This window comes from Chiloscyllium punctatum, unplaced genomic scaffold (genome assembly GCF_047496795.1).
Source record: "Chiloscyllium punctatum isolate Juve2018m unplaced genomic scaffold, sChiPun1.3 scaffold_213, whole genome shotgun sequence".
Lineage (NCBI taxonomy): Eukaryota > Metazoa > Chordata > Chondrichthyes > Orectolobiformes > Hemiscylliidae > Chiloscyllium > Chiloscyllium punctatum.
Genome location: NW_027309947.1, coordinates 182,501 through 197,500, shown reverse-complemented (window position 1 = coordinate 197,500; position 15,000 = coordinate 182,501).

Genomic DNA, 15,000 nt, shown 5'->3' with positions numbered 1-15,000 from the left:
GAATATTTTCGAGTTGGTATAAATCAGTAACCACCGACACTTAGAATATTTTCGAGTTGGTATAAATCAGTAACCACTGACACTTAGAATATTTTCGGGTTGGTATAAATCAGTAACTACCGACACTTAGAATTTTTTCGGCTCAGTAGAAATCAGTAACCAAGCGCATTTTTGAATTGGTTCCTGATTTCTCCGTTCGAGTTGCGGCTGCGGTTGGCTTCAAATAGTGGTGGGGGCTTAATTATCGCCGAGGGGAGCATGTCCCGGTGGTGTGGCCGAGGATGGAGTGCCTTTTGAAGGGGGTGTTTCTGAATTTGGACCCTTTTTGAGTTGCATGGCCGGATGGGTGTGGTTTTGAAGGGTGTGTCTGTCTGGAGTGGCACCGGCGTTGGTGTGAGGCTGAGGGTGGGCGTTCGGTTCCTGGTTAGGGATAGGGAAAGGGTGAGACTTAGCTTTAGTGCTCGTGCCCCCGATTTTGGTAATGTTTGACGTCAATTTTCCAAGGAGGCGAATGCAAGGCTTCAGAGGGACTTTGAGTGTTCGGGGGCGGGGTAGCTCAGCCGGATTTGCCCCGGCGGTTCTGCGGACGGTGTTGACTTCGAGGGCGGACCGGCCCCCGTGTTCAGTCCGAATATCGTGCATTGTTAACGGCGGGAAGTGTTCCAAAAGGGAATGGGATTGAATGTGACTGCTGAAGCCGACATTGAGACCTCTAACGCGGGTAGCTCGGCAGGATTTGACCCGGCGGTTCTGCCGAAGGTCTCACCTTCGAGGGGGGAGCGTCCCGCGTGTTCAGGCCGAATATCGTGCATTGTTAACGACGGGAAGTGTTCCAAAAGGGAATGGGATTGAATGTGACTGCTGAAGCCGACATTGAGACCTCTAACGCGGGTAGCTCGGCCGGATTTGACCCGGCGGTTCTGGCGACGGTCTCGCCTTCGAGGGGGGAGCGTCCCGCGTGTTCAGGCCGAATTTTGTGCATTTCCATCGGCGGGAAGAGGTCCAAACGGGAATGGGATTGAATGTGACTGCTGAAGCCGACATTGAGACCTCTAACGCGGGTAGCTCGGCCGGATTTGACCCGGCGGTTCTGCCGAAGGTCTCACCTTCGTGGGGGGAGCGTCCCGCGTGTTCAGGCCGAATTTTGTGCATTTCCATCGGCGGGAAGAGGTCCAAACGGGAATGGGATTGAATGTGACTGCTGAAGCCGACATTGAGACCTCTAACGCGGGTAGCTCGGCCGGATTTGACCCGGCGGTTCTGCCGAAGGTCTCACCTTCGAGGGGGGAGCGCCCACCGTGTACAGGCCGATTTTCATGCATTTCCAACCGTGGGAAGGGGTCCGAAAGGGGATGGGGGTGAACGTGACTGCTCAACCCGACTTTGAGACCTGTAACGCGGGTAGCTCAGCCGGATTTGACCCGGCGGTTCTGGCGACGGTCTCGCCTTCGAGGGGGGAGCGTCCCGCGTGTTCAGGCCGAATTTTGTGCATTTCCATCGGCGGGAAGAGGTCCAAACGGGAATGGGATTGAATGTGACTGCTGAAGCCGACATTGAGACCTCTAACGCGGGTAGCTCGGCAGGATTTGACCCGGCGGTTCTGCCGAAGGTCTCACCTTCGAGGGGGGAGCGCCCACCGTGTACAGGCCGATTTTCATGCATTTCCAACCGTGGGAAGGGGGCCGAAAGGGGATGGGGGTGAATGTGACTGCTCAACCCGACTTTGAGGCATCTAACCCGGGTAGCTCAGCCGGGTTTGACCCGGCGGTTCTGCCGACGGCCTCGCCTTCGAGGGGGGAGCGTCCCCCGTGTACAGGCCGATTTTCATGCATTTCGAACCGTGGGAAGTGGCCCAAAAGGGGATGGGAGTGAATGTGACTGCTCAACCCGACTTTGGCGCTTCCGAGCCGGGTAGCTCAGCCGGGTTTGACCCGGCGGTTCTGCCGACGGTCTCGTCTTCGAGGCGGGTGCCTCCCCCGTGTACAGGCCGATTTTCATGCATTTCGTACCGTGGGAAGTGGTCCAAAAGGGAATGGGGGTGGACGTGACTGCTCATACCGACATCGAGACTTGTAAGCCGTGTAGCTCGGCCGGGTTTGATCCGGCGGGTCTGCCGACGGTCTCGTCTTCGAGAGGGGGGCCTCCCCCGTGTACAGGCCGATTTTCGTGCATTTCCAACGGTGGGAAGAGGTTCAAAAGGGGATGGGGGTGAATGTGACTGCTCAACCCGACTCTGAGGCTTCTAACCCGGGTAGCTCGGCCGGGTTTGACCCGGCGGTTCTGCCGTCGGTCTCGCCTTCGAGAGGGGCGCCTCCCCCGTGTACAGGCCGATTTTCGTGCATTTCAAACCGTGGGAAGCGGTCCAAAAGGGGATGGGAGTGAATGTGACTGCTCATACCGACCTTGGCGCTTCCGACCCGGGTAGCTCGGCCGGGTTTGACCCGGCGGTTCTGCCGACGGTCTCGCCTTCGAGGGGGGAGCGTCCCCCGTGTTCAGGCCGAATTTTGTGCATTTCGAACCGTGGGAAGTTGCCCAAAAGTCGATGGGAGTGAATGTGACTGCTCAACCCGACTTTGGCGCTTCCGAGCCGGGTAGCTCAGCCGGGTTTGACCCGGCGGTTCTGCCGACGGTCTCGTCTTCGAGGCGGGTGCCTCCCCCGTGTACAGGCCGATTTTCATGCATTTCGTACCGTGGGAAGTGGTCCAAAAGGGAATAGGGGTGGACGTGACTGCTCATACCGACATTGAGACTTGTAAGCCGTGTAGCTCGGCCGGGTTTGATCCGGCGGGTCTGCCGACGGTCTCGTCTTCGAGGCGGGTGCCTCCCCCGTGTACAGGCCGATTTTCGTGCATTTCGAACCGTGGGAAGTGGTCCAAAAGGGGATGGGGGTGGACGTGACTGCTCAACCCGACTTTGAGGCTTCTAACCCGGATAGCTCAGCCGGGTTTGACCCGGCGGTTCTGCCGACGGTCTCGCCTTCGAGGGGGGAGCCTCCCCCGTGTACAGGCCGATTTTCGTGCATTTCGAACCGTGGGAAGTGGCCCAAAAGGGGATGGGAGTGAATGTGACTGCTCAACCCGACTTTGGCGCTTCCGAGCCGGGTAGCTCAGCCGGGTTTGACCCGGCGGTTCTGCCGACGGTCTCGTCTTCGAGGCGGGTGCCTCCCCCGTGTACAGGCCGATTTTCATGCATTTCGTACCGTGGGAAGTGGTCCAAAAGGGAATGGGGGTGGACGTGACTGCTCATACCGACATCGAGACTTGTAAGCCGTGTAGCTCGGCCGGGTTTGATCCGGCGGGTCTGCCGACGGTCTCGTCTTCGAGAGGGGGGCCTCCCCCGTGTACAGGCCGATTTTCGTGCATTTCCAACGGTGGGAAGAGGTTCAAAAGGGGATGGGGGTGAATGTGACTGCTCAACCCGACTCTGAGGCTTCTAACCCGGGTAGCTCGGCCGGGTTTGATCCGGCGGTTCTGCCGACGGTCTCGTCTTCGAGGCCGGTGCCTCCCCCGTGTACAGGCCGATTTTCGTGCATTTCCAACGGTGGGAAGTGGTCCAAAAGGGAATGGGGGTGGACGTGTCTGCTCATACCGACTTTGAGACTTGTAAGCCGGGTAGCTCAGCCGGGTTTGTTCCGGCGGTTCTGCCGACGGTCTCGTCATCGAGGGGGGAGCCTCCCCCGTGTCCAGGCCGATTTTCATGCATTTCCAACCGTGGGAAGTGGTCCAAAAGGGAATGGGGGTGAATGTGACTGCTCATACCGACTTTGAGACTTTTAAGCCGGGTAGCTCAGCCGGGTTTGACCCGGCGGTTCTGCCGACGGTCTCGCCTTCGAGGGGGGAGCGTCCCCCGTGTTCAGGCCGAATTTTGTGCATTTCGAACCGTGGGAAGTTGCCCAAAAGTCGATGGGAGTGAATGTGACTGCTCAACCCGACTTTGAGACTTGTAAGCCGGGTAGCTCAGCCGGGTTTGACCCGGCCGTTCTGCCGACGGTCTCGTCTTCGAGGCGGGTGCCTCCCCCGTGTACAGGCCGATTTTCATGCATTTCGTACCCTGGGAAGCGGTCCAAAAGGGGATGGGAGTGAACGTGACTGCTCAACCCGACTTTGGCGCTTCCGAGCCGGGTAGCTCAGCCGGGTTTGACCCGGCGGGTCTGCCGACGGTCTCGCCTTCGAGGGGGGAGCGTCCCCCGTGTTCAGGCCGAATCTTGTGCATTTCGAACCGTGGGAAGTTGCCCAAAAGTCGATGGGAGTGAATGTGACTGCTCAACCCGACTTCGAGACTTGTAAGCCGGGTAGCTCAGCCGGGTTTGACCCGGCGGTTCTGCCGACGGTCTCGTCTTCGAGGCCGGTGCCTCCCCCGTGTACAGGCCGATTTTCGTGCATTTCCAACGGTGGGAAGTGGTCCAAAAGGGAATGGGGGTGGACGTGTCTGCTCATACCGACTTTGAGACTTGTAAGCCGGGTAGCTCAGCCGGGTTTGTTCCGGCGGTTCTGCCGACGGTCTCGTCATCGAGGGGGGAGCCTCCCCCGTGTCCAGGCCGATTTTCATGCATTTCCAACCGTGGGAAGTGGTCCAAAAGGGAATGGGGGTGAATGTGACTGCTCATACCGACTTTGAGACTTTTAAGCCGGGTAGCTCGGCCGGGTTTGACCCGGCGGTTCTGCCGACGGTCTCGTCTTCGAGGCGGGTGCCTCCCCCGTGTACAGGCCGATTTTCGTGCATTTCGAACCGTGGGAAGTGGTCCAAAAGGGAATGGGGGTGGACGTGTCTGCTCATACCGACTTTGAGACTTGTAAGCCGGGTAGCTCAGCCGGGTTTGTTCCGGCGGGTCTGCCGACGGTCTCGTCTTCGAGAGGGGGGCCTCCCCCGTGTACAGGCCGATTTTCGTGCATTTCCAACGGTGGGAACAGGTTCAAAAGGGGATGGGAGTGAATGTGACTGCTCAACCCGACTCTGAGGCTTCTAACCCGGGTAGCTCGGCCGGGTTTGACCCGGCGGTTCTGCCGTCGGTCTCGCCTTCGAGAGGGGGGCCTCCCCCGTGTACAGGCCGATTTCCGTGCATTTCCAACGGTGGGAAGAGGTTCAAAAGGGGATGGGGGTGAATGCGACTGCTCAACCCGACTCTGAGGCTTCTAACCCGGGTAGCCCGGCCGGGTTTGACCCGGCGGGTCTGCCGACGGTCTCGTCTTCGAGGCGGGTGCCTCCCCCGTATACAGGCCGATTTTCATGCATTTCGAACCGTGGGAAGTGGTCCAAAAGGGAATGGGGGTGGACGTGTCTGCTCATACCGACTTTGAGACTTGTAAGCCGGGTAGCTCAGCCGGGTTTGTTCCGGCGGTTCTGCCGACGGTCTCGTCTTCGAGGCGGGTGCCTCCCCCGTGTACAGGCCGATTTTCGTGCATTTGCAACGGTGGGAAGTTGCCCAAAAGTCGATGGGAGTGAATGTGACTGCTCAACCCGACTCTGAGGCTTCTAACCCGGGTAGCCCGGCCGGGTTTGACCCGGCGGTTCTGCCGTCGGTCTCGCCTTCGAGGGCGGAGCCTCCCCCGTGTACAGGCCGATTTTCGTGCATTTCAAACCGTGGGAAGTGGTCTAAAAGTCGATGGGAGTGAACGTGACTGCTCAACCCGACTTTGAGACTTGTAAGCCGGGTAGCTCAGCCAGGTTTGACCCGGCGGTTCTGCCGACGGTCTCGCCTTCGAGGGCGGACCCTCCCCCGTGTACAGGCCGGTTTTCGTGCATTTCGAACCGTGGGAAGTGATCCAAAAGGGAATGGGGGTGAACGTGACTGCCCAACCCGGCTTTGAGACTTGTAAGCCGGGTAGCTCAGCCGGGTTGGACCCGGCGGTTCTGCCGACGGTCTCGACTTCGAGGCGGGTGCCTCCCCCGTGTACAGGCCGATTTTCATGCATTTGCAACGGTGGGAAGTTGCCCAAAAGTCGATGGGAGTGAATGTGACTGCTCAACCCGACTTCGAGACTTGTAAGCCGGGTAGCTCAGCCGGGTTTGACCCGGCGGTTCTGCCGACGGTCTCGCCTTCGAGGGGGGAGCCTCCCCCGTGTACAGGCCGATTTTCGTGCATTTCCAACGGTGGGAACAGGTTCAAAAGGGGATGGGAGTGATTGTGACTGCTCAACCCGACTCTAGGGCTTCTAACCCGGGTAGCCCGGCCGGGTTTGACCCGGCGGTTCTGCCGACGGTCTCGTCTTCGAGGCGGGTGCCTCCCCCGTGTACAGGCCGATTTTCGTGCATTTCGAACCGTGGGAAGTGGTCCAAAAGGGAATGGGGGTGGACGTGTCTGCTCATACCGACTTTGAGACTTGTAAGCCGGGTAGCTCAGCCGGGTTTGATCCGGCGGTTCTGCCGACGGTCTCGCCTTCGAGAGGGGGAGCCTCCCCCGTGTTCAGTCCGATTTCCATGCATTTCCAACCGTGGGAAGTTGCCCAAAAGGGGATGGGAGTGAATGTGACTGCTCAACCCGACTTTGGCGCTTCCGAGCCGGGTAGCTCAGCCGGGTTTGACCCGGCGGTTCTGCCGACGGTCTCGTCTTCGAGGCGGGTGCCTCCCCCGTGTACAGGCCGATTTTCATGCATTTGGAACCGTGGGAAGTGGTCCAAAAGGGAATGGGGGTGGACGTGACTGCTCATACCGACTTTGAGACTTGTAAGCCGGGTAGCTCAGCCGGGTTTGACCCGGCGGTTCTGCCGACGGTCTCGCCTTCGAGGGGGGAGCCTCCCCCGTGTTCAGTCCGATTTTCGTGCATTTCCCACGGTGGGAAATGGTATCTTTCATTACGGGGACAAGGGTCTGAAGCGGTGAAGTCAGTAACCGGCATAGTTAAGGAAAGGGTTCGAATTTTCTCAACAGTACGAAAAAAGTGAGCAGGGAAGCTAGAGAAGGTGTCAGTGAGTCCCAAACGAGTGAACCGCAAAACTTAGGGAAATGCCCGAAAGCGTTTTAAAGGGTGAAATCGGGAACGAGGAAATGATGGGAAAGTGCCTGAAAGTGCTAAATGAGTAAACAGAAAAACGAAGAAAAATGTTTGAAAAGAAGAAGTGAGTAACCAGGAAAACTTAGAAAAATGTTCAAAACGAAGAAATCAGTAACCAGGAAAACTTAGAAAAATGATCAAAAAGAAGAAATGAGTAACCAGGAAAACTTAGAAAAATGTTTAAAAAGAAGAAATCAGTAACCAGGAAAACTTAGGAAAATGTTTAAAAAGAAGAAATCAGTAACCAGAAAAACTGCGAAAAATGTTTAAAAAGAAGAAATGAGTAACCAGAAAAACTTAGAAAAATGTTTAAAAAGAAGAAATCAGTAACCAGGAAAACTTAGAAAAATGTTTTAAAAGAAGAAATCAGTAACCAGGAAAACTTAGAAAAATGTTATAAAAGAAGAAGTGAGTAACCAGAAAAACTTAGAAAAATGTTTAAAAAGAAGAAATCAGTAACCAGAAAAACTGCGAAAAATGTTTAAAAAGAAGAAATCAGTAACCAGACAAACTGCGAAAAATGTTTAAAAAGAAGAAATCAGTAACCAGGAAAACTTAGAAAAATGTTTAAAAAGAAGAAGTGAGTAACCAGAAAAACTTAGAAAAATGTTTAAAAAGAAGAAATCAGTAACCAGAAAAACTTAGAAAAATGTTTAAAAAGAAGAAATCAGTAACCAGAAAAACTGCGAAAAATGTTTAAAAAGAAGAAATCAGTAACCAGGAAAACTTAGAAAAATGTTTAAAAAGAAGAAATCAGTAACCAGAAAAACTTAGAAAAATGTTTCAAAAGAAGAAGTGAGTAACCAGAAAAACTTAGAAAAATGTTTAAAAAGAAGAAGTGAGTAACCAGAAAAACTTAGAAAAATGTTTAAAAAGAAGAAATCAGTAACCAGAAAAACTTAGAAAAATGTTTAAAAAGAAGAAATCAGTAACCAGAAAAACTGCGAAAAATGTTTAAAAAGAAGAAATCAGTAACCAGGAAAACTTAGAAAAATGTTTAAAAAGAAGAAATCAGTAACCAGAAAAACTGCGAAAAATGTTTAAAAAGAAGAAATCAGTAACCAGAAAAACTTAGAAAAATGTTTAAAAAGAAGAAGTGAGTAACCAGAAAAACTTAGAAAAATGTTTAAAAAGAAGAAATCAGTAACCAGAAAAACTTAGAAAAATGTTTAAAAAGAAGAAATCAGTAACCAGTTAAACTGCGAAAAATGTTTAAAAAGAAGAAATCAGTAACCAGAAAAACTTAGAAAAATGTTTAAAAAGAAGAAATCAGTAACCAGAAAAACTGCGAAAAATGTTTCAAAAGAAGAAGTGAGTAACCAGAAAAACTTAGAAAAATGTTTAAAAAGAAGAAATCAGTAACCAGGAAAACTTAGAAAAATGTTTAAAAAGAAGAAGTGAGTAACCAGAAAAACTTAGAAAAATGTTTAAAAAGAAGAAATCAGTAACCAGAAAAACTTAGAAAAATGTTTAAAAAGAAGAAATCAGTAACCAGAAAAACTGCGAAAAATGTTTAAAAAGAAGAAATCAGTAACCAGGAAAACTTAGAAAAATGTTTAAAAAGAAGAAATCAGTAACCAGAAAAACTTAGAAAAATGTTTAAAAAGAAGAAGTGAGTAACCAGAAAAACTTAGAAAAATGTTTAAAAAGAAGAAATCAGTAACCAGAAAAACTTAGAAAAATGTTTAAAAAGAAGAAATCAGTAACCAGTTAAACTGCGAAAAATGTTTAAAAAGAAGAAATCAGTAACCAGAAAAACTTAGAAAAATGTTTAAAAAGAAGAAATCAGTAACCAGAAAAACTGCGAAAAATGTTTCAAAAGAAGAAGTGAGTAACCAGAAAAACTTAGAAAAATGTTTAAAAAGAAGAAATCAGTAACCAGGAAAACTTAGAAAAATGTTTAAAAAGAAGAAGTGAGTAACCAGAAAAACTTAGAAAAATGTTTAAAAAGAAGAAATCAGTAACCAGAAAAACTTAGAAAAATGTTTAAAAAGAAGAAATCAGTAACCAGAAAAACTGCGAAAAATGTTTAAAAAGAAGAAATCAGTAACCAGGAAAACTTAGAAAAATGTTTAAAAAGAAGAAATCAGTAACCAGAAAAACTTAGAAAAATGTTTCAAAAGAAGAAGTGAGTAACCAGAAAAACTTAGAAAAATGTTTAAAAAGAAGAAGTGAGTAACCAGAAAAACTTAGAAAAATGTTTAAAAAGAAGAAATCAGTAACCAGAAAAACTTAGAAAAATGTTTAAAAAGAAGAAATCAGTAACCAGAAAAACTGCGAAAAATGTTTAAAAAGAAGAAATCAGTAACCAGGAAAACTTAGAAAAATGTTTAAAAAGAAGAAATCAGTAACCAGAAAAACTGCGAAAAATGTTTAAAAAGAAGAAATCAGTAACCAGAAAAACTTAGAAAAATGTTTAAAAAGAAGAAGTGAGTAACCAGAAAAACTTAGAAAAATGTTTAAAAAGAAGAAATCAGTAACCAGAAAAACTTAGAAAAATGTTTAAAAAGAAGAAATCAGTAACCAGTTAAACTGCGAAAAATGTTTAAAAAGAAGAAATCAGTAACCAGAAAAACTTAGAAAAATGTTTAAAAAGAAGAAATCAGTAACCAGAAAAACTGCGAAAAATGTTTCAAAAGAAGAAGTGAGTAACCAGAAAAACTTAGAAAAATGTTTAAAAAGAAGAAGTGAGTAACCAGAAAAACTTAGAAAAATGTTTAAAAAGAAGAAATCAGTAACCAGAAAAACTTAGAAAAATGTTTAAAAAGAAGAAATCAGTAACCAGAAAAACTGCGAAAAATGTTTAAAAAGAAGAAATCAGTAACCAGGAAAACTTAGAAAAATGTTTAAAAAGAAGAAATCAGTAACCAGAAAAACTGCGAAAAATGTTTAAAAAGAAGAAATGAGTAACCAGGAAAACTTAGAAAAATGTTTAAAAAGAAGAAGTGAGTAACCAGAAAAACTTAGAAAAATGTTTAAAAAGAAGAAATCAGTAACCAGAAAAACTTAGAAAAATGTTTAAAAAGAAGAAATCATTAACCAGACAAACTGCGAAAAATGTTTAAAAAGAAGAAATCAGTAACCAGAAAAACTTAGAAAAATGTTTAAAAAGAAGAAATCAGTAACCAGAAAAACTTAGAAAAATGTTTAAAAAGAAGAAATCAGTAACCAGGAAAACTTAGAAAAATGTTTAAAAAGAAGAAGTGAGTAACCAGAAAAACTTAGAAAAATGTTTAAAAAGAAGAAATCAGTAACCAGAAAAACGGCGAAAAATGTTTAAAAAGAAGAAATCAGTAACCAGACAAACTGCGAAAAATGTTTAAAAAGAAGAAGTCAGTAACCAGAAAAACTTAGAAAAATGTTTAAAAAGAAGAAATGAGTAACCAGAAAAACTTAGAAAAATGTTTAAAAAGAAGAAATCAGTAACCAGAAAAACTTAGAAAAATGTTTAAAAAGAAGAAGTGAGTAACCAGGAAAACTTAGAAAAATGTTTAAAAAGAAGAAATGAGTAACCAGAAAAACTTAGAAAAATGTTTAAAAAGAAGAAATCAGTAACCAGAAAAACTTAGAAAAATGTTTAAAAAGAAGAAATGAGTAACCAGAAAAACTTAGAAAAATGTTTAAAAAGAAGAAATCAGTAACCAGAAAAACTTAGAAAAATGTTTAAAAAGAAGAAATCAGTAACCAGAAAAACTGCGAAAAATGTTTCAAAAGAAGAAGTGAGTAACCAGAAAAACTTAGAAAAATGTTTAAAAAGAAGAAGTGAGTAACCAGAAAAACTTAGAAAAATGTTTAAAAAGAAGAAATCAGTAACCAGAAAAACTTAGAAAAATGTTTAAAAAGAAGAAATCAGTAACCAGAAAAACTGCGAAAAATGTTTAAAAAGAAGAAATCAGTAACCAGGAAAACTTAGAAAAATGTTTAAAAAGAAGAAATCAGTAACCAGAAAAACTGCGAAAAATGTTTAAAAAGAAGAAATCAGTAACCAGAAAAACTTAGAAAAATGTTTAAAAAGAAGAAGTGAGTAACCAGAAAAACTTAGAAAAATGTTTAAAAAGAAGAAATCAGTAACCAGAAAAACTTAGAAAAATGTTTAAAAAGAAGAAATCAGTAACCAGTTAAACTGCGAAAAATGTTTAAAAAGAAGAAATCAGTAACCAGAAAAACTTAGAAAAATGTTTAAAAAGAAGAAATCAGTAACCAGAAAAACTGCGAAAAATGTTTCAAAAGAAGAAGTGAGTAACCAGAAAAACTTAGAAAAATGTTTAAAAAGAAGAAGTGAGTAACCAGAAAAACTTAGAAAAATGTTTAAAAAGAAGAAATCAGTAACCAGAAAAACTTAGAAAAATGTTTAAAAAGAAGAAATCAGTAACCAGAAAAACTGCGAAAAATGTTTAAAAAGAAGAAATCAGTAACCAGGAAAACTTAGAAAAATGTTTAAAAAGAAGAAATCAGTAACCAGAAAAACTGCGAAAAATGTTTAAAAAGAAGAAATGAGTAACCAGGAAAACTTAGAAAAATGTTTAAAAAGAAGAAGTGAGTAACCAGAAAAACTTAGAAAAATGTTTAAAAAGAAGAAATCAGTAACCAGAAAAACTTAGAAAAATGTTTAAAAAGAAGAAATCATTAACCAGACAAACTGCGAAAAATGTTTAAAAAGAAGAAATCAGTAACCAGAAAAACTTAGAAAAATGTTTAAAAAGAAGAAATCAGTAACCAGAAAAACTTAGAAAAATGTTTAAAAAGAAGAAATCAGTAACCAGGAAAACTTAGAAAAATGTTTAAAAAGAAGAAGTGAGTAACCAGAAAAACTTAGAAAAATGTTTAAAAAGAAGAAATCAGTAACCAGAAAAACGGCGAAAAATGTTTAAAAAGAAGAAATCAGTAACCAGACAAACTGCGAAAAATGTTTAAAAAGAAGAAGTCAGTAACCAGAAAAACTTAGAAAAATGTTTAAAAAGAAGAAATGAGTAACCAGAAAAACTTAGAAAAATGTTTAAAAAGAAGAAATCAGTAACCAGAAAAACTTAGAAAAATGTTTAAAAAGAAGAAGTGAGTAACCAGGAAAACTTAGAAAAATGTTTAAAAAGAAGAAATGAGTAACCAGAAAAACTTAGAAAAATGTTTAAAAAGAAGAAATCAGTAACCAGAAAAACTTAGAAAAATGTTTAAAAAGAAGAAATGAGTAACCAGAAAAACTTAGAAAAATGTTTAAAAAGAAGAAATCAGTAACCAGAAAAACGGCGAAAAATGTTTAAAAAGAAGAAATCAGTAACCAGAAAAACTTAGAAAAATGTTTAAAAAGAAGAAGTGAGTAACCAGAAAAACTTAGAAAAATGTTTAAAAAGAAGAAATGAGTAACCAGAAAAACTTAGAAAAATGTTTAAAAAGAAGAAATCAGTAACCAGAAAAACTTAGAAAAATGTTTAAAAAGAAGAAATGAGTAACCAGAAAAACTTAGAAAAATGTTTAAAAAGAAGAAATCAGTAACCAGAAAAACGGCGAAAAATGTTTAAAAAGAAGAAATCAGTAACCAGAAAAACGGCGAAAAATGTTTAAAAAGAAGAAATCAGTAACCAGACAAACTGCGAAAAATGTTTAAAAAGAAGAAATCAGTAACCAGAAAAACTTAGAAAAATGTTTAAAAAGAAGAAATCAGTAACCAGGAAAACTTGGAAAAAAACACTTAGAAAAATTTTCAGCAAAGTGTGAAAAATATTCTAAGTGTCAGCGGAGGAAAATGCTGCAGCATCGGGAAAGATTCGCAAACTTACACCGAACATGTGCTCCGAAGTGCCGGAGGAATTGGGTGAATTGAGCCCGGCAAATGGCCAGCTGTCGTTTTGTGCCTGCAGCCCGAAAACTTTAACTTTGTCTGTCGCGGAAGTCCGGACCGAGAAAAATCCAAACGGTTTTGACCGGACCGAGTTCCAGACCGATGCAGTCAAATTTGGAATTCAGACCCATTCAGTGCCACTTGTAGTTTTTCCGCAGTGAGGTTGGCGGGGTACCCGGAGATATATGGGAACACGATTTTTAGAACAAAATGGCGGCGCGGGACCGTTCTGAAAGGCATCCGAAAAACGGTTCCACGGGCATAGCACTTTAATGACAGGTATGAGTGCATGCCGGAGAGCTCTTGGAAGTCGAATTTTTGACACTTTGTCAATTTTTTGACAGATTTGACAAACTCTTTCTGTCTGTTCTAAGAGTCAGTCAGAGACTTGTGCGGCGGTCTTTTGACACTATTGGAGGGCGGGCAAACCCCACGTTGACTCCGGCCGTCCCTCCGCAGGCGCTCGTGTCCAAAATGAAGGCGAGAGACGCGAGTGGCCTGGTTCCCTTGGGTGTTGCCAAGAAGGCTGCGGGCTGACCGTTGCCTGAGCACTCCCTAAAGCCTCTTGTGATGAGAGCAGACCTCGCCTGCCGCACGACCGGCTCTGGGAGTCGTTGGGCCGCTATTTGTGAATAGTCTGGTCCTCCTCTGCCACCCGGACAAGCGCGATGGCTCTGCCGCCCTGCGGTGCTCGTCACCCAGGTTTGGGGAACACGATACTCGTAACAAAAATAAAAGGCGGCTCGGGACCTGCAGGCGAAAGGGGTCCCGTGGTGCTAAGCACGTCGACTTCGGGTCTCGGTGCAAGCCGGAGAGCTCACGGAAGTCTAAAGTTTTCGGCACGTGGTCGAATCTTTTCAAAGGCTTACCCGGCTCTTTCCGTCCATTCTGAGAGTAAGTCAGAGGCCGGTGCGGAGGTCTCTTGACAATCGGAGGGGGTGGTGGCCCTCCGCAGGCGCTCGTGTCGAAAATGAAGGCGAGAGACGCGAGTGGCCTGGTTCCCCTGGGTGTTGCCAGGAAGGCTGCGGGCTGACCCTTGCCTGAGCACTCCCTAAAGCCTCTTGTGATGAGAGCAGACCTCGCGCGCCGCACGACCGGCTCTGGGAGTCGTTGGGCCGCTATCTGTGAATAGTCTGGTCCTCCTCTGCCACCCGGCCAAGTGCGATGGCTCTGCCGCCCTGCGGTGCTCGTCACGCAGGTATGGGGCACACGATGCTCGTAACAGCAAATAAAGGCGGCTCGGGACCTGCAGGCGAAAGGGGTCCCGTGGTGCTTAGCACGTCGACTTCGGGTCTCGGTGCAAGCCGGAGAGCTCACGGAAGTCTAAAGTTTTCGGCACGTGGTCGAATCTTTTGAAAGGCTTACCCGGCTCTTTCCGTCCATTCTGAGAGTCAGTCAGAGGCCGGTGCGGCGGTCTATTGACGACCGGAGGCTCCCATGGGTGTTGCGATGAGGGTGGAGGGCACAGAACCTTGCCTTAGCACTCCCTAATAAAGCCTCTTGTGAAGAGAGCAGACCTCGCGCGCCGCACGACCGGCTCTGGGAGTCGTTGGGCCGCTATCTGTGAATAGTCTGGTCCTCCTCTGCCACCCGGCCAAGTGCGATGGCTCTGCCGCCCTGCGGTGCTCGTCACGCAGGTATGGGGCACACGATGCTCGTAACAGCAAATAAAGGCGGCTCGGGACCTGCAGGCGAAAGGGGTCCCGTGGTGCTTCGCACGTCGACTTCGGGTCTCGGTGCAAGCCGGAGAGCTCACGGAAGTCTAAAGTTTTCGGCACGTGGTCGAATCTTTTGAAAGGCTTACCCGGCTCTTTCCGTCCATTCTGAGAGTCAGTCAGAGGCCGGTGCGGCGGTCTATTGACGACCGGAGGCTCCCATGGGTGTTGCGATGAGGGTGGAGGGCACAGAACCTTGCCTTAGCACTCCCTAATAAAGCCTCTTGTGAAGAGAGCAGACCTCGCGCGCCGCACGACCGGCTCTGGGAGTCGTTGGGCCGCTATCTGTGAATAGTCGGGTCCTCCTCTGCCACCCGGCCAAGTGCGATGGCTCTGCCGCCCTGCGGTGCTTGTCACGCAGGTATGGGGCACACGATGCTCGTAACAGCAAATAAAGGCGGCTCGGGACCTGCAGGCGAAAGGGGTCCCGTGGTGCTTAGCACGTCGACTTCGGGTCT